Below are 26,106 nucleotides of genomic sequence, written 5' to 3'. Positions count from 1 at the left end.
CCCAGCGGACGGTGCCTAGGAAGGACAACATGGAGCACAGAGTCAATCAACCCACAGGTAAGTTCCCACAGCCTGCACAGTACACGAATCTCTCTGGATTGAATGGCTTGTATGAGTGTCGATGCAAGGCCTAGCCATGTGTGACGCAGTAGGAATTAAGCCATGTGGGCCCTTGAAATGGCGGCTGCCTGACCTGTGAAGTGTGACAATGTGAAGTGAGGTCATTGCGCTGGCGTGGCACGCCGTGGCGGTAGGCGGTCGAAGACCGCGGCGCAAAGCAGCATTGGTTAACATTGAACCCTATGGGTTTCAGGAGCCAATGACGATGTGAGCCGGTGGTCGCGGTACGCACCGCCGCGGTACGCACCGCCGCGGGCGTGACCGCCATTTTCTCTCTGCTTAATCACACAAGACCTGACCATCCACAGGAGAGGACCTATACTGCAAGTGCTGCTGTGACCTCGGTCTGGAAGTGACAATGGCTGCTGCGACTGGGGAAAGGGCCCCCGCCTTCAGTTCCGAAGAGTTGGAGAAGCTCGTGGACGGGGTCCTCCCCCAGTATGCGCTACTCTACGGTCCTCCAGACCAACAGGTGAGTACACGGGGGCTAATGCATAGTGGGCAATGCCTGTGATGAGTGGGGTGGATGTACGATGGAGGGGAGGGGAGCGAATTACGAATGCATGGCACGACAGATGAGAGCATGTGCCACCTGGCAAGTTTGGGGAGGGGGGGCCACTCACATCGAGCATGCAGAAAAGTGATGATGTTTCTTTTCCCCCCCTGTACATGTCACATAGGTCAGCGCCCATCAAAAGATCGATATTTGGCGTGCCATCGCCAAGGACGTCCGGGCCCTGGGGGTCCACAACAGACGGGGCACCCACTGCCGCAAGAGGTGGGAGGACATCCACCGCGGGAGCGGGAAGACCGCTGAGGCTCTGCTGGGGATGGCCTCCCAACCTAGGAGGGGTGCCAGTCGTACCTTGACCCCCCTGATGTCCCGGATCCTGGCGGTGGCCTACCCCGATTTAGATGGGCGCTTGAGGACATCACAGCAGACACAAGGGGGTGAGTACCAGCACATTCAGCTAAATTTGCGCGCAGTGGAGGTGCCTGAGTGGGGGAGGAGGGCTGTGGGTATCCCTAGGCCAGGGCGATTTTTGTAGGCTAGGCCCCTCCGTGAGGTATGGTCCTGTGCCCCCGCCCCCCACCTCTGTAGGGTGCCTAGTAACGATATTCATGGACCTGTGTATTCTGTGTGGGCAGTTGTCGCCCATAGGCTTGTAGGGCATGTCCCAGGGAATGAGTAGTGTACCCCAAGTGCGCAGCGTAGTGCACGGGACTTCTGTGTCTGTCCTCTCCGCCAACAGTGTCCCCAATGCATGCACTCAACTTGTCTTTATTTCTCCATCCCCACCCCCATTTTCTTTGTTTTTCGGTGAATGTGTGCATTAGCATCATCAGGCGGAGGAGAAATGGCATCGGCGCAAGAGGGAGCTGCATCTCACATTGCCCCGGAGGGCCATGCAACGGACTCCGACATGACCAGTGAGACGGAGGGCGAGGGGGGCTCCACCACAGGGACCCGTGCAGACGTCAGTGACACCGACACGTCCTCGGATGGGAGCTCCCTTGCGGTGGCGGCAACATCCGTGCCCACCGATACCACAGGTACAGCCGCTACCCAGCGCACCAGCTCCGCCCTCCCAGCAGCCCCTCGGCCTTCGGCCTGTGCCCGCACGGCCAGGAAGGCGGCCATCTCCTTCCCCCCAGGCACCTCAGGCCCTGCCCCAGTCACCCCTGCTGCCCTCAGTGAGGAGGTCATTGACCTCCTGAGGACCATCATTGTTGGGCAGTCTACCCTTTTGAATGCCATCCAGGGTGTGGAGAGGGAGGTGCATCAAAGCAATGCATACCTGGAGGGCCTTCATTCGGGTCAGGCTGCCCATCAGCGATCGTTCAACGCTCTGGCCTCAGCACTGACGGCAGCGATTGTCCCTGTCTCCAGCCTCCCTCTTCTAACTCCCTCCACCCAGTCCCACTCCCCTGTTCCTCTGCCTATCCCATCCACACCTACAGACCAGCCTGCACACACCTCAACACCCAAGGGAAGCTCATCCAGACATAAGCACCACAGAACACACAAGCATTCACACAAGCAACATACAGATGCAGACATGCCAACAGCCACTACCTCCTCAGTGTCCCCCACCTCCTCGTCTCCCTCCTCCCTCCCTGTGACGTCTACACTCACACCTGCATGCACACCACCATCAGCCAGTACACCCATCACCAGCACACCCTTCACACCAGTCCGCACACGTGCAGTCACCACCCCCACTGCCATGTACACGTCCCCTGTGTCCTCTCCCAGTGTGTCTGTCACCCCCGCTTCCAAACCACACAAACGCAGGCAGGCACCCAACCAACAGCCATCCACCTCACGTCAGCCTCCAGCCCAAGCACCTGCACCCAAAGACACCAGACTTGACTCTCCTACAACCACATCCTCTTCCTCCACTCCCATACCCACTCCAGCTACCCTTCCCATGGCTCCTAAAAAACTAATCCTCTATAAACTGGACCTCTTTTCCTCATCTGACCCACCCCCTCCATCTCGTAAGAGTTCCAAAAACACCTCAGCCACCACCAGCCCAGCAACTCCCAAGAACGTCATGGCTGGTTTTTGGAGTCCGCCCTTTCCTTGTGCAGGGACATCGGCCAGCAGCAAAGGCACAGCCAGCCCCCCCCTGGGAAGAGGAGCAAAAAACTGAAGGGCAGGCGCGACAGGCCTGATACGCCTGCCCCCAAGGAGGGTAGCCTTGCACCGTCACCTGCCACATCGGGTAAGGGAGCCAAGGGCCACGGAGAGTCTGCCAAGGAGGGCAAGGGCAGCAAAGCGCAAAAGGCAGGGAGCAGCCGACCTGGCCATGAGGGCCCCACCAGCCCCATTCCGGGGGTATCGGAGGAGACCCAGGGCCCCAGGACTCCATCACAGGAGGGCCCGCAACGGAAAGGTCCGATGCTGACTGAGCAGGAAGTATTGGCCAGGTGTGGTTCACTCGAAACACAAGACAGGCACCGCTGAACAGGGCCCCGCCAAGGCAGGCACCGCTGAACAGGGCCCCGCCGTGAGGAGCACCGCTGAACAGGGCCCCGCCGTGAGAAGCACCGCTGAACAGGGCCCCGCCAAGACAGGCACCGCTGAACAGGGCCCCGCCGTGAGGAGCACCGCTGAACAGGGCCCCCGCCAAGACAGGCAACGCTGAACAGGGCCCCGCCGTGAGAAGCACAGCTGAACCGGGCCCCGCCAAGACAGGCACCGCTGAACAGGGCCCCGCCGTGAGAAGCACCGCTGAACAGGGCCCCGCCGTGAAGGGCACCGCTGAACAGGGCCCCGCCGTGAGAAGCACAGCTGAACAGGGCCCCGCCAAGACAGGCACCGCTGAACAGGGCCCGCCGTGAGAAGCACCGCTGAACAGGGCCCCGCCGAACAGGGCCCCACCGTGAGAAGCACCGCTGAACAGGGCCCCGCCGTGAGAAGCACCACTGAACAGGGCCCCGCCGTGAGAAGCACCGCTGAACAGGGCCCCGCCAAGACAGGCACCGCTGAACAGGGCCCCGCCGTGAGAAGCACCGCTGAACAGGGCCCCGCCGTGAGAAGCACCGCTGAACAGGGCCCCGCCGTGAGAAGCACCGCTGAACAGGGCCCCGCCGTGAAGAGCACCGCTGAACAGGGCCCGCCGTGAGAAGCACCGCTGAACAGGGCCCCGCCAAGACAGGCACAGCTGAACAGGGCCCCGCCGTGAGAAGCACCGCTGAACAGGGCCCCGCCAAGACAGGCACCGCTGAACAGGGCCCTCCTGTCAAGCACCGCTCCGCTGGGCCCTCCTGTCAAGCACCGCTCCGCTGGGCCCTCCTGTCAAGCACCGCTCCGCTGGGCCCTCCTGTCAAGCACCGCTCCGCTGGGCCCTCATCTCAAGCACTGCTCCGCTGGGCCCTCATCTCAAGCACAGCTCCGCTGGGCCCTCCTGTCAAGCACCGCTCCACTGGGCCCTCCTGTCAAGCACCGCTCCGCTGGGCCCTCATCTCAAGCACCGCTCCGCTGGGCCCTCATCTCAAGCACCGCTCCGCTGGGCCCTCATCTCAAGCACCGCTCCGCTGGGCCCTCCTGTCAAGCACCGCTCCGCTGGGCCCTCCTGTCAAGCACCGCTCCGCTGGGCCCTCATCTCAAGCACCGCTCCGCTGGGCCCTCCTGTCAAGCACCGCTCCGCTGGTCCCTCCTGTCAAGCACCGCTCCGCTGGGCCCTCCTGTCAAGCACCGCTCCGCTGGGCCCTCATCTCAAGCACCGCTCCACTGGGCCCTCCTGTCAAGCACCGCTCCGCTGTAATCCACCTGATGGACTGTGGCTTTGCACCCCCCAGGATGGCACAGTGGGCAATCCACCCACTGTAGAGACTGTGGCTTTGCACTCCCCAGGATGGCACAGTGGGCATGGAGGCCCTTCGTGGATCTGGCGTCGTGGACTCATGTGGCTGAGGTGCCCCCCCCTTCCCTTCCCCCTGAGGTGCCAGTTTTTTATTTTTGTGATGCCCCAGCAGTGTTCTCTCCAATGGACTCGATCTCGTGTGTGGGCTTTGCCCATGTGTTGGTGCACATTGGCCCACGGACATTTGGACTTTGCAAAACTGTGCCGGACTTTTGCTACTTGTATGTATATAGTTCTAGATGTGTATTAATTCTTTATATATTGGTAAGTTCACTATACTTAATTATTGATTTAATATAGTTCTATTTTTACAATCATTGCCTTTTGTCTTTGCATTTTTGTTTTGGGGGTTTGGGGGTGTCACTCTGACTTTTCAATCTGCATTGGTGTGTAGGTATTTCGGTGGGGGTGAGGGTGGGGGTGGGTGTGTGGCGTATGTGTGTGCCCGTAACCTTTCCTCCTCCCTCCTCCCCTGTGTCGTAGGTGCAGTACTCACCGTTGTCGTCTGCGGCGACGTTCGTGATCCTGGAAGAAGAGCAGGAAGGCAATGGCTGGGAGGATGTGGAGTTCCGGTTCCATGCTGTCCCGATTCCGCGTGGAGTGTGTCGAGGTGAGCGTTTTCCATTGGAAATGTCTGTTTCCGCCGTGTTTTTATCGGCGGGGCTCCCGCCCCGGAAAAGGTGGCGGATTGGTGAGTTGTGATAGGGTGGGCGGTACATTGTCTGCCGCCTGTCTGTTGGCGGTGACCGCCGCGCTGTTTGTTTGTGCCGCCATGGCGGTCGGAGTTCCCACCAGGATCAGAATTCCAATTTTTGGACCGCCAGCCTGTTGGCGGGTTGGCCGCCGCTTTAACACTGAACGCCAGGGTCAGAATGACCCCCTATATGTGCTGAGGGCCTGTAGATTAAATGCTACTAGTGGGCCTGCAGCACTGATTGTGCCACCCACTTAAGTATCTCCTTAACCATGTCTCAGGCCTGCCATTGCAAGGACTGTGTGTGCAGTTTCACTACCAATCCCACTTGGCAGTTAAAAGTAATTGCCAAGCCTAAAAACTCCCCTTTTTCTACATATAAGTAACCCTAAGGTATGCCCTAGGTAACCCAAAGGGCAGGGACTGTGTAGGCAAAAGGCTAGTAGGCTGTAGTTTACATGTCCTGGTAGTGTAGAACTCCTAAATTCGTTTTTACACTGCTGTGAGGCCTGCTCCTTTCATTGGAACATTGGAGCTACCCTCATATACCGTTTGAGTGGTAGCTGCTGATCTGAAAGGAGTAGGAATGTCATATTTGGAGGCATATTTATACTCGGTTTGCACCGAATTTTGACGCACATTCGGCGCAAACCTTGCCCCATATTTAAACTATGACGCCCGACCCTGCAGATGTCAAAAAACCTCATTGTGGGTCATTTTTTGGATGCGGGAAACCGCCTTGCGTTAATGACATGCAAGGTAGGAGTTCCCACCCAAAAAATTACTTTAAGGCCTGTGCACCTTATTTATACTCCTGCGTCATTTTGACACAGAGGAGGGGGCGGGCCTTAAAAAACGACACACAGCCTGATGTGTGCTGTTTTTTAACGCCTGGGTGAGGACCCTTCCAGAGGTACCCTTCCCTGCCCCAAGGGACACCCCCTGCCACCCTCGCCCACCCCTGGAGGACACCCATAGATGGGGGGACCCATCCCAGGTAAGTACAGGTAAGTTGAGGTAAGTATTTTATTTTATTTTTTTAAAGTGGCATAGGGGGGCCTAATTTGGGCCCCCCTAAAAGCCACTGTGCCCAATGACCATGCCCAGGGGACAGAATACATTGGAGTCATGACTCTAGCCTGACTTGCACCATTCTTTGGTGCACAGCCCCCAGTCTTCCCTTCACCTCCGCTGCCCGGTTACCGTCATTTATTTTGACGCTAACCAGGCCACAGCGCCGGCTAACGTCATTCCATAAATAAGGCGCCAGGCTGGCGCATTGGAATGGCGTTAGTCGGCGGTAAACTTTTTGACGCAAATCTGCCCAAGCGCTGAATTGCGTCAAAAAGTATAAATATGGGCCATATTGCTGTTAAGAGACTAAAGACACTTTGGAGCAAAACCTAACACTATATTCATACTTTGACGCCCGAGCCCGCGAATGCCAAAATTCCCCCTTGTGCGCCATTTTCTGGATGCGTGAAACCGGCTTGCGTTCCCGTCCAAAAAATGACTTCAACACCTGTGCGCCATATTTATCCTACCGAGCAAAAATCCAGCACGGCTGGGAAGCAGAGTCGGAAAATGGCGCACAGCCCAATTTGAGTAAAAAATTAAAGCCTGGGTCAGGACAGGAGTTAATATTGGGAAAACACACCTATACTTAAGGAAAACACACAGAAGCAACATCAGAGCTCCAAAGGGAAGACATGGAGGTGCTATTCGTCCAACATGCACGAAGGCGCAGGGCACAGGAGCAACATCAGCAGCTTCCACCACACCAGCAGGGACCCCACAGGCAACGCCGGAGGCAGGAGAGGATATTCCGTACCAGGATAACCCTTCTGGGCCTCAGGGAACATGACATCATCCAGAGGTACAGACTAAACTGGTAAACCATACCTTTGCTGCTGCACCACATTGAGCCACAGCTGGCACCCAGCTTGCAGACACCCCACATCATTCCACCAGAGACCAAGCTGCTAGCTGTCCTCCACATGTTGGCAAGTGGCTCTTTTCAAACCACTGGTGCCCTGGTTGCCGGGATCTCACAGCCCTCATTCTCTGCCTTCCTACCCAAGGTACTGGATGGCATCATCTCCCTCACACCCTGCCACATCAGCTTCCCCAACACACAGCAGAAGCAGCACGAGACCAAACAGGGCTTCTACCAAATCAACGGCTTCTCACACGTGCTTTGTGCCATTGACTGCACCCATGGCCCATATTTATACTTTTTGATGCAAAAATTTTACAGCCTGCTAACGCCATTCCTACGCGCCATGCGGGCGCCTTATTTAAGGAATGACGTTAGCTGGCGCTGCGGACTGGTCAGAGTTAAAAAAAGAATGACTCAAACCAGGCAGTGCCGGCGTAGGGGAAAATGGGGGTTGTGCGTCAAGAAATGGTGCAAGTGAGGTTTGAGGCAAAAATCATGCCTCAAACCGGACTTGCGCCATTTTTTGATGCACAACCCCCATTTAAATGACTCCCGTCTTAGCAAATACAGGAGTCATGCCCCCTTGCCCAATGGCCATGCCCTGGGGACTTCTGGCCCCTGGGCATGGTCATTGGGCATAGTGGCATGTAGGGGGGGCAAATTAGGCCCCCCTATGCCACTTAAAAAAAAAAAATACTTACCTCAACTTACCTGTACTTACCTGTGATGGGTCCCCCATCCATGGGTGTCCTCCAGGGGTGGGCGAGGGTGGCAGGGGATGTCCCTGGGGGCAGGGAAGGGCACCTCCGGACTCCTTCCATGGTCAGAGACCATGGAAGTGAGTCCACAGGTCCCTTAACGCCTGCCCTCACCCAGGTGTTAAAAAACGGCGCACATCAGGCTGTGCGCCGTTTTTAAAGGCCCGCCCCCTCCTCTGCGTCAAAATGACACAGGAGTATAAATAAGGCGCACAGGCCTTAAAGTCATTTTTTGGGCGGGAACGCCTACCTTGCATGTCATTAACGCAAGGCGGTTTCCCGCATCCAAAAAATGATGCACACGGAGGAATTTTGACGTCCGCGGGCATAAAAGTTTAAATATGGTGCACAGTTTGCGCCAAATGTGCGTCAAAATATTTGACGCACATTGGCGCAAACAGAGTATAAATATGCCCCATGTACAGGTTGTGCCACCTGCTGTAACCGAGCATCTATACTGCAACAGGAAGCACACACACTCCATCAATGTGCAGGCCATTGTGGATCACCGGGGTTTGATCACCAACATCGTGGCAAAGTATCCTGGGAGTGTACATGATTCATTCATCTTCCGCCACTGCACCATCAATCAACACTTCCAGGATGGACGATATGGAAATGGCCTACTTGTTGTTACAGAAACCTAGTGATATATACACACAGCACAGCAACCCTGTAGGATACACAACACATTTACGCCACTACATTGACACGTGGCCAGGAAGATATTAAGGTTGTGACACTGCTAGTCATGTTTGATATCCTGACCCAATGGGATACACACCTATGGACAAATGACAGATGCAAATAACAACAGATGCCACTCCAGAGACACAAGGGAACAATTTAAAACCACACAGTGACAATGACATGGCCTTAACTGGCAGTACAACTTGGAAGATGAAACTTCCAACATCACATCAATAACACTCAATCACACACCCTTCCAACCAATACGTACTGTGTAAGGGGTGTGCAATGTGTTTCGCTGCAGGGTAAACACCATGAGACACATAGCATGATGATGATGATGACTTCCTGGGCTGACATTGCCCACTACCAATAAGCAAGTGGACTGTGCAAAGAACACATATTGATGTGACAATATTGCGAAGTGCACATTGCTACACATACGGATTGAGACAATTACACATATTACACATATACACAACAGATGTACAGGTATATGGACCTTCTTACAATTAAACCTTTACCCCCACAACCAAGTTAGCCACATTACGTGGACCAGGTTCAGTAGTGTAGGTACACGTTTGAACATGAGCCAACTCGGTGAGGGCAGAAAAATAGGTTTGCATAGAACTTGTCACACATGAGATATTTGTGCATTGTCAATTGTCAACACTTCAGTGCTGCTGCCAACTTATGGAGATGTGTTGTACATTGTCACCTAGCCATATCAAAGGGCCTCACTGATGTTTAACAAATTGTATTGCATATGTTAAATTGAATGGGATGTTCAGGCCATATAGATGCAACTGTGTTATCACCACTGTGGAATTGATTCTGTGTATGGAAGTATCATGTCACCCCCAGTTAAGACACATGGACGCCTCTTTCACATGACATAATGCATGGGAGTACACAATGTACTGCAAGTGTACAAAAATACCGCTGACATCCAGTCAATCAGCCAAACACCAGTTCAGATAATGAAACAACCCAATGCATATGGTACATCCTAGAAGCCTAGGATTCCACACAATAACACAAACACAGATGAGTCACAGACAACACAAGATAACAACTGCAATGCAAAGTGATAATCATGGTGCAACTCCATCAAAATATTTCACTCATTTTCTCTTTCAGCTGATCAGGGGTATGGGATCCAGCCATGGATCGTGACCCCATTTGCAAACCCAAGCACTGCAACAGAGCATGCCTATAATGAGGCACATCGGAGGACACGCACCATAGTAGAGAGGACCTTTGGCATCCTGAAGCCAAGGTTCATCTGCCTCGACATCACCGGAGGCAGCCTCTTATATTCACCGGAAATGGTCTGCAGGATCATTCTGACCTGTGCCATCCTGCACAATATATGTGTAAGGAGGAACATTCCCCTCTATGAACCAGACCCACAAATGCCCAAAGAGGAGGAAGAGGAGGATGCTGTCCATCAACATGAGGGGGACCATCCAAACACTGCTGCAGGATTGTGTTGCAGACAACACATTGTACAAAACCTCTTTTAACTATAGTCACCATCACCACTTTCTTACCATATCTCATTAAACACCTAATCTAATTACTAAATCATGGTCTGGGTAAATATTTATGCATCACATGATCCCTAGGAATCACAATCAGAGTTTAATCTCATGGAGCAGTGCAGTAATACAGATTAGAATACTGAAAAAGCCATATCACATTTGTTGGGTATGAATATACACCCAACTTCACACACAGTGTAAATTACATATATGGTGTTCATTTCACATTTGAAGGGCAATGTCAGAGTAGCACAACTATGGGACACATCCATGTTGGCAACATGGTTCATTGCAGCATATTGCACACAACTAAGACACCATCAATTACAAGTAAAAAACCTGCTTCATACATGAGGCAGTGGATTTGCAATTGCATTAGTAACAGGAATGTATGACCACATCCGTGACAGCAGTAAGTGTGACATCCGCTATCTCTGCAATGAGCATGTGTGACAAGAAGTCCATGTGAGCTGCAAATGGATAGCACGAGTGCCCCAAGTATGACAAACATTGCTCACAAGACATGCCCTGTGCATGCCATCCCAGGTTATAAGTTCTGTCACAGGCATTTATTCAGTCTCTCCCCACCCTTCTCTAGGTGGCCCTGTAACAGGACTGTTTGTACCCTGATAATCCATCATCTACACACACCCAGACTCACATTCTGACTCCAATGTGCTTCCATCTTTAGTATGGCATGCCATAGTCCTAGTTCATCTGACTGCATGGACTGCAGGTCCCAAAATGCACTGCCTGGTAGTCTGTAGGACCTGTAATCACATGTCCATTGCTTCCCATGTGAAAGGTACTGTTGGTCCTTTGAACTGGATTCACACCTACAGGACTTCTGAGAGACTGAAGCTGCACACACCTCTGAGCACTTCCATGCAGACCAGGCATTTGAACCTGCACTGCCATTGCTACTGCCTGGAACTGCTTAGAAGCTGCCATTTTCCGAATATCCTTGTTGTGCATTGCCGTATAAAACACTTGTGTAACACAGCCCTTGGGTTATTGTGTAACGTTGCAGCCGACAGCACAAATCCAGTTTTAATTTTCCACAGTTTTGTTCAGGCTTCTCCCCAGTCTGAGTCTGCTCACTGTGCATTTGCCTTGTTTGTGTTAGTTCCTGACAGAGTGTGCATCCTGTTAGCCTGATTGTTACCTCTCTTTGTGTTACCATAGAGGTTCCCTGTGGCTACATTCCTCTCATAGTTGCTTTCCATGCCCTCACTTTCCTCCTGGGGTATTGTGTCTGGTAGGTCTAAGATGAATCCACAAATATATTGTATAGCTTAATCAGTTTAATATGGTATCAAGGTCTGGGACATGTATTCAAATAGCCTAATCCCGGCACTATCCCTTGCCTGTGTTTCATGTATGCATGAGTGACAAACAGTGACAGTGTACTATGGCTGTATGCATGGATTGGGAATGGTGCCTCCAGCACAAAAAACAATGTTTGCTAATGTGCATGAATGGACAAAACATGTTTGTGCCCTCACGGTCCACACACAGATTCACATTGGCTGCAACCCAATAATAGTGGTTGCGTGGTGACTAGCTGTGAGATTAATCTGCACAGAGGCACTGATGTTCCCTGTTGCAGTGGCAATTTTCAATGCCACCCATTGTACAAATGTTCTGATGAAAGCTGCTGGGTTCTATTTACTGATCCAGTACATTTGTGAGCACACCAAGGTTGCCCTGTTGTCAGCCTCATAAAACTTCTGCAGTGCCATAGCTCAAATATCCCCATGTGTGTTGTCGATTCCCCTTTGGGTTTCGGTCAATTCTGTTTTGAAGGATACTCTGTTAATGCAGAGAATGGGGATCCACAGACTCATGAGTAGACATTCCTGTAGCAGTGACAACATGGAAGACAATAACGACACAGGGTACACATGACTACATGCTTGAACTGGACACCTTTGTGCAATTAACCACTGAAAATATGTGGACACATGCAGCTTGGTCTGCTGGTCCTTCACTGCCACACGAGAAACATAGGTCAAATATAGGACTCAAACTGTGGAGTGACATTACATTTTTGGATTGTTTTCCGACTCGGTGCCACAAACACTGTACCTACATAGCATTTTCAAATGACTGACTCATGGCTAATATACAAACAAGTTACCAGGATGTGGTATCCAACATTCCTGTACATGTGATGTCTTACTTATTACCATTGTCAACCGTCCGCTATCTATCCTGTGCATAGTTTGTCATGGGAGGTCCCAAAAGTCAGTGCAGTTCACACAGCATTAAATGCTAAGTGTATGACAAACACATATCCTGACTCATATCTACACTGAATAGTTTCTGATGGGTATCCACATTTACAACACATACATACAAGCACATTAATGAAAGCACGTCTTGTGACGTTCACACAGAGGCCTAACAAAAATTGAAATAGCCAATTCACAGACATTGACACACAGGCAATGAGTTAATGTATTAAGTTGCATAGCCTTGCTATCCTCCATTGACGCACAACCTGCTCAAACTGGGTAATACTAATTTGTATTAAAAAAGTTTTGGTATCCATTGCATCAGTGAAGAATGCTCATCTGGTACAACAACATGAGTATCATGGGCCGCAGTAGTGTGATCTGCCACATGTGCCCAAACACTGGAATACACAATGCAGGTGCAAACAGCCTATCTCTGTACAGTTACAGCTGTCATGTATTTAAAAATGTGAGAAATGACACAAATACCGTAAAAGACACATTTTGATGCAAACGGGTAAAAAAAGACGCATATCCGTAAAAAATCACCACATATGCGTTGAAAAATGACGCTCACAGCCATTATACATCCATTGGCCCCGAGCGGTAATTCCTACACTGTACCCCATGAAATTGGTTACCACTGCAAAATATTTGGAACAATGAATGTGGGGTTATTTTTAAGCATTTGCATAAAAAAAATTGACGCACAGACTGTAAGCGTCATAAAAGTTTGATGCATCATAATAAAAACGCAACATGCCAGGAAGTTATGTAATAGGATATCCTGATTATAGAAATGGTACAGTGGGTGTACTTTCACTTTCACTTTGCAGTCTGTGATTTTTCTAGACTGTGTGGCTGTGCTGAGAGTTTTGTCTGTCCAATTTGTGCTTTTGTCTCCTGTGTGCCATCCTATTTGTCATCTATTTTATTTGTAATTGTTTCAGTTGTTCATTGTAAGTGTGTATTTATCTTATTTGGTGTCTAATTGTGTCTTTGTACTGTTGGTAGTCAGTAGTAGGTATTGTTAGTTTGGGGATAGTTGGGCATGTTTGTGTGTTAGTTTACTTTCATTTTCCTCACTCCTTTCTCTTTATTTTCCTCTGTACCCTTTATTAGTACTATTATTTCTGTCATGTTGGGTAGGCCACGTCTGGGGAGAATGGGTGAGGAGGAGCTGAGGGCATTCATTTGGCTGGTGTGCCACTTCCTCCTCCTGATGATTGAAGCAGGTGGCAGGGTGATACAGGGGTATCACACGTAGCGAGGAGGCTCAGGTGGTCCAAGGTGCTGTACCATCTGCGTCACATTTTCAACACTCCGCGCAACGACCACCAAATGAAGCACCGCTGGGCTGACCTTGTTGCCAGAGAGCAAGACCTGCTGGACCACCTGGGTGTTGTGATTGGTGGCCCTGTTGGTGAGTACAATTCAGAGTAATGTGCACATTTAAATGCTCTGTAGTGACAGTAGCAGATTTGTTGATATGCTGCAGGCAGTGTTTTTGGACATGTGGAATGCAAGTTAAACATACAGTGGCCCTGAGTTATACTATAATTGCTACACATTACTATCATTTGTTGACACAACAGCTGCACAGACTTACAAGACATAACTTGATCTTGTAAATTAGTGCTGCTTTCACGTCAATAGATGATGGTAATGCAGCTCAAACATATGTTTTATCCATGGTCTGTGAGAGTACCAGTAAAGAGATGTTTTTCACAAGCTAAAGCAAGGAATTAATGTGGTCCCCAACTATTTTGACTACATGTCTGAACTGTATTCTGTGCCATACGTACAAAGTTATTCCTAACCTCAGGTAATATATTGGGCTGATAGTTTGACTTGGTTTGTGTCGCAATTAAATTAGGAATGGATGCCAAAGTAATGCACACGGGTTCATATCTAAATGTTTGGTGCTACTTTCCATAGCTGTAGCGTAAAACAGGTAGCAAATGCTACAAATTGAGGAATAACAAATATCCCCGGCCCTCTGTTCATTGTTCCTGTGTGTTTTAAATTGGCCTTGGGCACAGTAGCTGGAACTGAGTTGATTCATTTGCCATCTGTGTTACTTCATAGCCATGCACTTCTCATAAGTTATTGGGTCATCATGGGATACCTGAAATTGGGGAATGCATGATCACAATGTATTACTTGCATGATGTTGGGCAAGGTAACCCTGACCAATTCCATCATACATATAAAGTCCCCAAATACTTTGCTACTTTACGTTTGGTACACCCCTGCTGATCTAGTGCAGCATATGTACAATAGCTAACTTCCCAGTATGAAGGCTATCACAGACATGGGTGTATGCTAAGATAAGAAGACCAGCATTCCTGTGACTGCTGCCATTCCCAAGGTACATACAAATTCAAACCTACATCATCATGATTGACACAGAGGGATATTTGCTAAACCATGTTTCAATAATGGGACAGTGTCAGTTTGCTGTATACCCGCTGATATCCCAACTTGTCTAATATAAGATGATGAATGTGGCTAACTGTGAATTCCAATACCCAATATGGGCACACAGGGCAATGAGTGACACATTTCAGGTGCAATGACTACACATGTGCCCATGCATTCTGTCATGGATGACCAAAGTATACACTGTCAGCATATATTTCTTTGTTGTATTAATTTTGAAAAATGGTCAATCCATGTTTAGCGTCAGATTGTCATCAAATAACGCACAGGAACCCTGCCATTATGTGTCATAGGGGGCATATGTGGCTCAGGGTACACTGTAAATGTAGCATATGTAACCTACACACAACACAGGCCCACATGTAAGGGACCAAAGAAATAATAAATCAAGAGCTTTACTCAAACCACATGAGCATCACACAGTAACTGATTGTCCCTTGATGCACAAGCCACAATACCTGAGCGACTGGTATTGCAGTGCGCCAGGAATGTGGCTTTGCATGTCTCTCATAACAACAAATGATGAAATGGAGTACACTCTATAAATGAGTCTGCAACCAATTGAGGAATCATGTTCGTCACCACATGATAGTTAGGACCACTGCATGTGTGCATATGTGTGTGTGTATCACTCACTGGAGTGACAGGGTCTATACATGTTTCCAGTGGTATGTATGTTGGAGTATCATCATGCCTGAGGTGCTGGACTTTCAGACATAATGTCACACACAATAATTTTACTTTAAAGTGTTGTACAGTGCACAGACATTGAGCACATTTCACCATTCCATGCTTTGCAGGTGGACCTATCCCTTACACAATTGGAGAAGTGGCTCGATTTGCGGACCCAGACATATCCAGTAAGTGTTCATATTTCAGTTCTGTGTTGGGTTTGCAGCTATTGTGTGATTGACTCCTGTGTGTTGGACACATAGCAAGGTATGATGTGCTGGCACATGATCTGATATATAACTTGACTGGAGTTTGGCTTATTTTTCCATATTTGAGTTGGACGATCAGTGGCGTAGAGTCGTATTTTGGGATTGTAGTGCAGCCCTGTAGGCATGGCAATGTGAATAGGGTGATATTTGTTGTTACATTTCTTATAATGAAAAATTTGGAGAGGGTCATTTGCATGATTTAGTCAGTAAGTCATACCCTGAATCACATAGAATAGGGTAGGGATGCCAAAGTATTTACCCACAGACTTGAGCCTCCCTGTTCACCAATGAACATGTTAGACTATGTTTGACTTCATAGCAGCATCTAACTCCACATGTTGTGCTACGTTTATGTGGCACTTGAGTACAATGTCATAGGTGTGCATGTAGCGCATGCCCAGATGGATCCTTGCATTTATGTGGTTGTTGTAGGACAGGTATTGGGGGTATCAAATGATGTTGACAATTGTCTGCAATTACAAACATAAATGTGGATGGGATTGTCCAATGTTTGTGTCTATCCTAGTTGGATGCACTCCTTACCTGTGGTGGACTGACTAAATCCATCTACAACTGTCCAAAGCTTCCTGGCTGTCCTTTGTATTTGAAAGTATGTGTTGCTTGTCCATCCCCCCGAGGCACAGGCTTAGGGATATGAAATATGTGTACCTAGGCGTGAGGATCCAAGTGTAGTACACAGACATTCATTTATTCAAACCTAGGATACCCACTCTTGATTAGTAACTGCATACCATCCTGAAAATTCCATTTACAAATCACAGATCTTGTGGCCCTTGATTGTCATCCAGAAGTAGTCATTAGTTGGCCTGTGACATGTGGAGGACTTGCAGCATTTGTTATGTGACTAATGATACTTAGAGCAATTAAGTATGTACACATCTTTTTGAGCATTGCGGTGCTGTTAGATAGGACATGTGTAGGCTGCGTTGGCATGTACTTCCTCAGGGAGAATCTGTGATCTGTACGGTGATATGGCCTGTTTCAGCTACATTAGATGTATTTTTTGATTATCATCAGTAGCTGTATCACACAATGATGTAACTAATGTTTGGCTTTATCTTTTTTAACAGCAGCCAATATGGATGCCAACCAGATCCACGAATTTCAGAGAATTTCAGGGGTTACCGCCACATTCTGGATGTAGAGTCTGGGTACCACCACATGGCACGGCGTTATCGCCATGAGAGAGCCTCAGGGGGTCAGTGATAAGTAAGTTTAGCTTAGGGTAGTTATGGCCAATTGTGGATAATGTGTAGTTAGGATAGTTAGGTTAGTTAAGGTGTTTCCCCTAGTTTTAGCATCCTATTTTTACAGTTAAATAAATACGTAGGTACTCCTTTACAGTATGTGTCATATGCTTGGGTATCAGGGCCTTGACATGGGTGAACAATGTCAATTTAGTATTTGCATTTGTGTTCCATCCTGCATCCGTACCTAAAACTTTATTTAAAAATGTTTTCGCAAATCCGGCGCAAGCAGAGTATAAATATGGGCCCATGTTTCAATTAGGGGGCAGTGTCAGTTCGGTTGTATAACAACAGACCACCCAACTTGGCAAATGTGAGATAATGAATGTGGCTAACTGTGATCTACAATACCTGAAATAGGTACACAGGGCCCTGAGCAACACATTTCAGGTGCAATGACTACACATGTGCCCACGCATTCTGTCACAGATGATCAAATTAGACACTGTCATCATATATTTCTTTGTTGTTTTGATTTAGATAAATGGCCAATCAATGTTTAGCGTAACATTGTCATCAAGTAACATACAGGATCCCTGCCATCATGGTGTCAAAGGGTGCATATACAGCTCTGGGTACACTGCCAATGTTGCATATGTAACCTACATACAACACAGGCACACATATAATGGTCCATAGGAAGCACAATAATTCCTGAACTAAACTGAACCCACATGAGCATCACACAGTACCTCATTGTCCCTTGATGCACAAGCCACAATACCTGAGTGACTGGTATTGCAGTGCACCAGGAATGTGGCTTTGCATGTCTCTGATAACAACAAATGATGAAATGGAGTACCCTCTAGAAATAATTCTGCACAAAATTGAGTAATCATGTTTGGCACCACATGATTGTTAGGGCCTGTGTATGTGTGCATATGTGTGTCTATCACTCACTGGAGTGACAGGGTCAATGCATTTGCAGTAGTATGTCTGTTGGGGTGTCTACATGCCCGATGTGCTGCTCTATCATATAAAATGTCACACATAATAATTTGTTGATCCAAGTTCTGTACAGGGAGCAGATATTGAGCACATTTCACCCTTCCATGTTTTACAGGTGGACCAGGCCCCTACACAATAGGTGAAGTGGCTCGATTTGCGGACCCAGATATATCCAGTAAGTGTTGATATGTTCGTCTTGTTTTGTGTTTGCAGCTGTTGTGTGATTGACTTCTGTGTGTTAGACTCATTGCAAGGTATGATGTGCTGGCACATGATCTGATATGTGACTTGACTGGACTTTGACATTTTGTTCCATGTTTGAGTTGGACAATCTGTGGCGGAGAATCATATATTGGGAGTCGAGTGCTGCACTATAGGCATGGGCAGGTGAACAGGGTGATATTTTTAGCTAAATGTATGCCAATGATTAATTTGGAGGTGGGCATTTTCATGAATTATTCAGCAAGTCATACCCGGATTCACACAGAGTAGGGATGCCAAAGTATTACCCACATACTTTACCCTCCCTGTTTACTAATGAACATGTTAGAATGTATGTTTGACTTCCTAGCAGCATCTAGCTCCACATGTTGTGCTCTGTTTATGTGGCACTTGAGTAGAATGTCATTGGTGTGCATGCAGCTCAAGCCCAGATGGGTGCTTGCATCTATGTGCTTGTTTTTGGGAAGGTATCAGTGAGATCAAATGATGTTGACAATTGTCCGCAAATAGGAACCTTAATGTGGATGTGATTGTCCAATGTTTGAATCAATCCTAGTTGGCAGCCCTCCTTACCTGTGGTGGACTGACTAAACCCATGGACAGCTGTCCAAAGCTTCCTGGCTGTCCTTGGTGTTTGAAAGTATGTGTTGCATGTCCATCACCCCCTGAGGCACAGCGTTAGGGTTATAAAATATGTGTACCTAGGTGTGAGGATCCCAGTATAGAAGACAGACATGTAATTCCAACATTCATTTGTTCTAACCTAGGATACCCCCTCATGATTAGCAACTGCATACCGTCCAGGCAATTCCATTTACAAATCACAGGTCTTGTGGGCCTTGATTGTCATCCAGAAGATAGTCATTAGTTGGCCTGTCACTTGTGGAGTACTTGCAGCATTTGTTATGTGACTAATAGCAGTACAAAGAGGCACAGATCATTTAAGTAGGTACACACCTTGTTGTGGATTGCTGTGCTGTTAGATAGTAGATGTGTAGGCTACATTGGCATGTCATTCCTCAGGGATATTCTATGATCTGTACTGTGATTTGGACAGTATGTGCTATTTTTGAGGAAGTGTTAGAATATCATCTGTAGATGTATCACACAATGATGTCACTAATATTTGGCTTTCTCTATTTTTACAGCTGCCACCATGAATGCCCATGAGATCAGGGAATTCCAGAGGTGGGCAATGCGTTACCGCCACATACTAGATGTGGAGTCTGGGTTCCGCAATATGGCACGGCGTTATCACCATGAGAGAGCCACAGGGGTCTGGAGGGCATTTGCCCAAGGGGGGCTAGCCTTGCCCACAACAGCCACCACCACAAGCACTACAGCTCAGACCACAGTCACCCAAAGGATGACAGCCACTGTTGAAGATCCGTCAACCTCATCTGCTCCAGGCCCACAGACAGCAGATCCTGCACCTCCCCCTCCAAGCACGGCACCGGCACCAGCAGTGCCATCAACTAATGGAACACAGACAACCCCAGCTGCTGTGTTAGACAATGCAGAATTTCAGTCCATAAGACATGACATGCAACGGATGTTGTGCAGGATGGACAGGCTGCAGCAGGAGGTGTCCCCCATTAGCAGGAGACTGCGGGGTATTAATAAGATCCTGCAGAGGGCCAATTTGTAACTTTTGCATCCTCAGCCTTGATTCCGTCCCCTCCCTCCTCTTTCCTGGTTCTTATCTTTAGTGGCTAACGTCAAAATATCTCCGTGTGCGTCATTTTCTGGATGCGTGAAACCGCCTTGCGTTAACGACATGCAAGGTAGGTGTTTCCGTACAAAAAATGACTTAAACACCTGTGTGCCATATTTATCTAACCGGGCAAAAATGGCACACGACTGGGAGGCGGATCTAGAAATTTACGTAAATCCCGATTTGCGTCAAAAATTAACGCCTGGGTCAGGGTAGGCGTTAAGGGACCTGTGGGCTCTTTTCCATGGTGGGAGACCATGGAAGCAGTCCACAGGTGCCCTTCCCTGCACACAGGGACACCCCCTGCCACCCTACCCCACCCCTGGAGGACACCCATGGATGGAGGGACCCATCCATGGTGAGTTCAGGTAAGTGCAGGTAAGTATAATTTTTTTATTTATTTTAAGTGGCATGGCGGGCCTGACGTGGGCCCCCTACATGCCACTGTGCCCAAAGCCATGCCCAGGGAACAGAAGTCCCCTGGGCATGGGCATTGGGCAGGGGGGCATGACTCCTGTCTTTGCTAAGACAGGAGTCATTTCCAGGGGGGTTGTACGTAAAAGAATTGCGCAAGTCAGGTTAGAGCCAATTTTTTTTACTCGAACCTGACTTGCACCATTCTTTGACGCACAACCCCCATTCTTCCCTACGCCTCCACTGCCCGGTGAGAGTAATTTATTTTGACGCTAACCAGGCTGCAGCACCGGCTAACATCATTCCGTAAATGAGGCGCCCGGCTGGCGAGTTGGAATGGTGTTAGCTGGCGGTAAACTTTTTGACGCAGATCTGCCCAAGCGCTGATTCGTGTAAAAAAATATAAATATGGGCCATGGTTTAGCAAATGTCCTACTTTGGCAATCTTTATGACGTAGGTCTGTATTTGTATGCACCTTGGGAATGGTGGCACTCACAGGAATGCTGGCCTGCTCATCTTAGCATACACTCATGTCTGTAATAGCCTCCATACTGAGAAGTTAACAATTGTACATATGCTGCACTAGTTCAGCAGTGGTGTACCAAACGTAAACTACCAAACTATTTTGTCACTTTAAATGTATGATGGAAGCAGTCAGGGGTCCCTTGCACAACATCATGCAAATAATTAATTTGTGACCATGCATTCACAAAGTTCAGGGATCCCATGATGACCCATTAACTTTAGAAAATTGTTTGGCTATAAAGTGACACAGATGGCAAATGCACCTGCCCTGTACCAGCAATTGTGCCCAAGGCAAAAAAACATACAGAAACAATGAACTTAGGGCCAGATGTTCTTTTTTTATGTGAAGCATTTGCTTCATTTGTTTACGCCACAGCTATGGAAAGTAGCACAAAATATTTAGATATTATCAAGTGTGCATTACTGTGGCATCCATAATTAATTGAAATGCTGCACAAACCAAGTCAAAATATCAGCCTAAGATATTACCAGAGGTTAGGCAGATCTTTGTACGGATGCCCATGAATACTGTTCAGACATGTATTAAAAGATTTGGGGACTATATTGGTTCCTTGCATTAGCATGCGAAAAACATCTCATTCCTGGTACACTCACAGGCCCTGAATAATACTTTTGTTTGTGCCGCATTACCATCTTCTATTGATGTCAAAGCAGCACTAATTTACAAGATAAAGTTGTATTTTGTAAGTTTGTGTAGCTTTTGCATCAACAAATGACAGTAATGCGTAGCAAAAATTGAATTAATCAGGGCCACTGTTTGTTCAACTTGCATTCCACATGTCCACAAACATTGCATGCAGCATGTCACAAAATCTGGTACTGTCACAACAGAGCATTTTACTATACACATTAGTCTAATTTGTACTCACCAACAGGGCCACCAATCACCACACCCAGCTGGTCCAGCAGGTCTTGCTCTCTGGCCACCAGGTCAGCCCAGCGATGTTTAAGTTGGCGATCGTTGCGCTGGCTGTTGGACACCCCCTTTAGGTGGAACAGCACCTTTGACCACCTGAGTCTCCTAGCCTCGGTGTGATACCCATGTATCACCCTGCTACCAACCTCTAACATCAGGGGGAGGAAGTGGCACACCAGCCAAATAAAAGCCCACAGCTCCTCCTCACCCATTCTCCCGAGACGTGGCGTTCCCAACATCTAAAAAATAATAGGGATAGGAATGGGAAAAGAGGTAAATACAGGGAAAGGAGGTATAGAAATGAAACTTAAAGAACCCACAAACAGCCAAACACTACCACAACTAACAATACCCACTACACACTCCCAACAGTACAAAGACAAATTTAATCACAAAAAATGACAAAAACACACTTACACTGATTTACACAGACACTTACAAAAACAACAGATGACAATGGGAATGGCACACAGGAGACAAAAGCACAATATTAACAGACACAACTCTCTACACAGCCACACAGTCTAGAAGAATCACAGACTGCAAAGTGAAAGTGAAAGTACACCCACTGTGCCATTTCTGTAAACGGGATATCCTATTACATCACTTCCTGTCTCAAATGCGGTGCGTTTTTATTATGATGCATGGAATTTTATGACGCTTACTGGCTTAGCGTCAATATTTTTCAACGCATATGCTTAAAAATTCCCCCGCATTCAAGGATCAATATTTTTTTCATGGATAACCAATTTCATGGGGTGCAGTGTTGGAATTAACGCTAGGGACCAATCGATGTATAATGGGTGTGAGCGTCATTTTTTAACACATATGCGTCATATTTTGACGCATATGCATCTTTTTTTACGCTTTTGCTTCAAAATATCTGTCTATAACTGTGTTTGTGTAATTGTTCTCTTTTATAACATACATGAAGGCTATAACTACACAAAGAAAGGATTTTATGGGCTGCTGTGTGTGTTCTAGTGTTTGGGCACATGTGCCGGACCACATTACTGCGGACCATCATACTCATGTTGTTGTGCCGGATAAGCACTCTTTACTGATGCAACAGCAACACAAACTTTTTGAATTAAAATTGGTATTTCCTAGTTTGAGCAGGTGTTGCATCAATAGAGGATAGCAAGCCCACGCAACTTAAAGTATTCACTCATGGCCTGTGTGTTTATGTCTGTGAATTGGCTATTTCAATTGTTGTTGTGCCTCTGTGTGAACGTCACAAGACAGGTTTTGCATAATGTGCATGTATGCATGTGTTGTAATTGTGGATAACCATCAGATGCCATTCATTGAGGTACATCAGTCATGATATGTCTTTGTCATATCTGTTGCGTCTTATGCTGTGCGAACTTCCATGACTTTGGGGACAAAACATCTCCCATGACAAACTATACACGGGATAGATAGAGGACGGTTGATAAAGGCAATGTCAAAAATGTAAGCCATCACATGTAATGGAATGTTGGATACCACTTCATGGTCACTTTTGTGTATACTACCCTTGAGTCAGGCATTTGAACATGCTAGGTAGGAACAGTGTTTGTGACACAGAGTCCCAACTCCAATCCAAAAATGTTTTGGTACACCCCAGTTTGAGTCATGTAAATTACCTATGTTTCTCATGTGGCTGTGGAGTACCAGCAGACCATGCTGCATGTGTTCACATATTTCCAGTGGTTCATTGCACAAATGTGTCTAGTTCAAGTGTGTGGCCATGTGTAACCTGTGTCAGTATTGGCCTCCATGTTGTCATAGTTACGTGCAGGTTTAGTCATGAGTTTGTCGAGCCATTCCCTCAATTAACAGAGTATCCTTCAAAGCACATTTGCGCTAAAACCAAAGATAAACTAAAGACACACATAGTGATAGCCCAGCTATGGCACAGCAGAACTTTTAGAAGGCTGACGACAGAGCATACTTGGTGTGCTCAAATATGCTATGGATCAGTAATATGAAACAGGCAAGTTTCTTCACAACATTTGAACACAGGGTGGGCTCTAAAATTCCCACTGCAACTGGGAACCTCAGTGCCTCTGTGCTGATTAATCTCACAGCTAGTCACCAAGCAAGCCCCATCAGAAGGTGGCAGCAGAAGTGGATCTGTGTCTGGATCGTCAGGGCACACACATGTTTTGTCCTTACATACACATTAGCAACCCTTGTTTGTTGTGCTGTAGGCACCGTACCAAATCCATGCATACAGCCATAGCACACTGTCACTGTTTGGCACTAATGAATACATGCAAAACTAGACAAGGGATGGAGGCTGGAGTAGGCCATTTGAATACATGTCCCAGAACAGAATACGATAAGTAAAATGATTAAACTATACTGTAAATTTGAGGATTCATTGTAGACCTACCAGACACAATACCTCAGGAGGAAACAGAGGGCATGGAAAGCAACTATGAGACAAATGTAGCCAGTCTGGCTAACAGGATGCAGGCTCTGTCAGTAACATGCATGAACAAGGCAAATACACAGTGAGATGACTCTGACTGGGACAAGCAGGAACAACACTGTGGGAACAAAAAACTGTTTCTGCTGTGGTCTGCACAGTCACACAATCCCCCAAGGGCTCTGGTACACAAGTGATTTTTACGCCAATGCACAACAAGGAGATTCAGAAAATGGCAGCTTCTAAGAAGTTCCAGGCAGCAGCAAGGGCAGGGCAGAGTCAAATGCCTGGTCTGCATTGTAGTGCTCACAGGTGTGTGCAGCTTCAGTCTCTCACAAGCTGTGGAGTTGAGAATCAAGTTCAAAGGGCCATTTCCGACGATGTCGGAAACCGGATACATGCCATTTTTTGCCACAATAGCGTCAAAAAGTGGCGCAAACACAACAAAATGTGCAAAGGAGCCCCAAAATGGATCCCAGAAGCCATGAGAGACCTCAGGAAGATGACAACCGACCAGGAACCAGCCTGGAGGACCCACACAAGACCCAGGAGAGGGAGAAGAAGAAAAGGAAGTGTCGGTTCAGTGCAGAGGAGCATGAAATACTGGTGAAAGAGGTGACGGAACACCAGCATCAACTTTTTGTTACCCCTAAATTGCCAATTGGTAGGAGAGAGGCAATTTGGCAACAAATTGTCGATAAGATCAACAGTGTGGCAGAAGTACAGAGAACAGTCACTGAGTGCAAGAAATGCTGGCATGACTGCAAGCACAGGACCAAGGAAAAAATGGCAAGGAACAGGAAGGCAACATTGCAGACTGGAGGTGGGAGTCCAGCACCGCAGGAGGCCCTGGACCACATGGAAGAGATGGTAGCAGCCGTCATCCCTGAGGAGATCGTCACAGGGACTTAAGGACAGGACAGTGCAGGCTACCAGGATACAACACAGATGCAGGGTAAGTGGCATGGGGAACAAAGATGCCTAATTGTTAACTGCAAGCGGGGGGACATACCTACTACACAATGCATGTCAGCCATAATAATCAGGTAGTGGAAAGGGCTAAGGGGCACGGCACAGGGGCATGGGCTGTGCAGGGCAAACCTGGGTCACAGCACAATACTACACCAACAACCTTTGCATGGGGGTACTCTGCCATGCCAAGGATGTTGGAAAAGCAAAGCCAGTCTAGGAGGGTAGGGTACAACGTAAAACTGGCCTGCTATTATACGACAGCTGGTATTGTCGCTACATGAACTAGGGCTCAATTTCGAGTCTCAAGCCATATCCGCAAGTGGTATTTACCAATGACAACAGTTGCCACTATCACCTCTGCTGCGTGTGCAGGTCAAGTAGCTAATGGCAGTTACGTGCCCATGGATCAAACACACCCAAATTAGAAGGTTCAGGATGACAACGTTATCAATCCCCTGTAATTAATAAAAATGTGCAAATCCTGTCAAATGTTCATGTCTATAGGCGCTACAAACATCAGGTATTGTATGTAACATTATGAGGTACACAGCAGTAATGTCATACCCATGCTGCACATATCAGTGTCTACCCTGTGCCTGTGTCGCAATAGCTGCAATGCCACCATGCAACATCTCAAGTGTCATAGTGCTTAGACAACAGCATTAACGGGGAGGACATATTTTTCCAGCTAGTGAAACATACCCGCACAGTCATAAGAGGAAATGGAACACTGCTAGGACCACCAGTGCAATCCAATGTGGCACACATTCCCCATCATCAACATTACACACTACTAATGCTGACACCTGTATTGTGCCATGCCAATGCTATACATAGTATATGCTAGGTCTCAGCAACATATAGGTGGATGTGAAATATCTGAGACTGGGTCACTTCAAGATAGTTAAGTGTGGTGCAATTGCCATCAGAACACCCCACAGTCAGTGCAAG

Source organism: Pleurodeles waltl, chromosome 11 (assembly GCF_031143425.1).
Source record: "Pleurodeles waltl isolate 20211129_DDA chromosome 11, aPleWal1.hap1.20221129, whole genome shotgun sequence".
Classification (NCBI taxonomy): Eukaryota; Metazoa; Chordata; class Amphibia; order Caudata; family Salamandridae; genus Pleurodeles; species Pleurodeles waltl.
Note: the sequence above shows the minus strand (reverse complement) of the source record.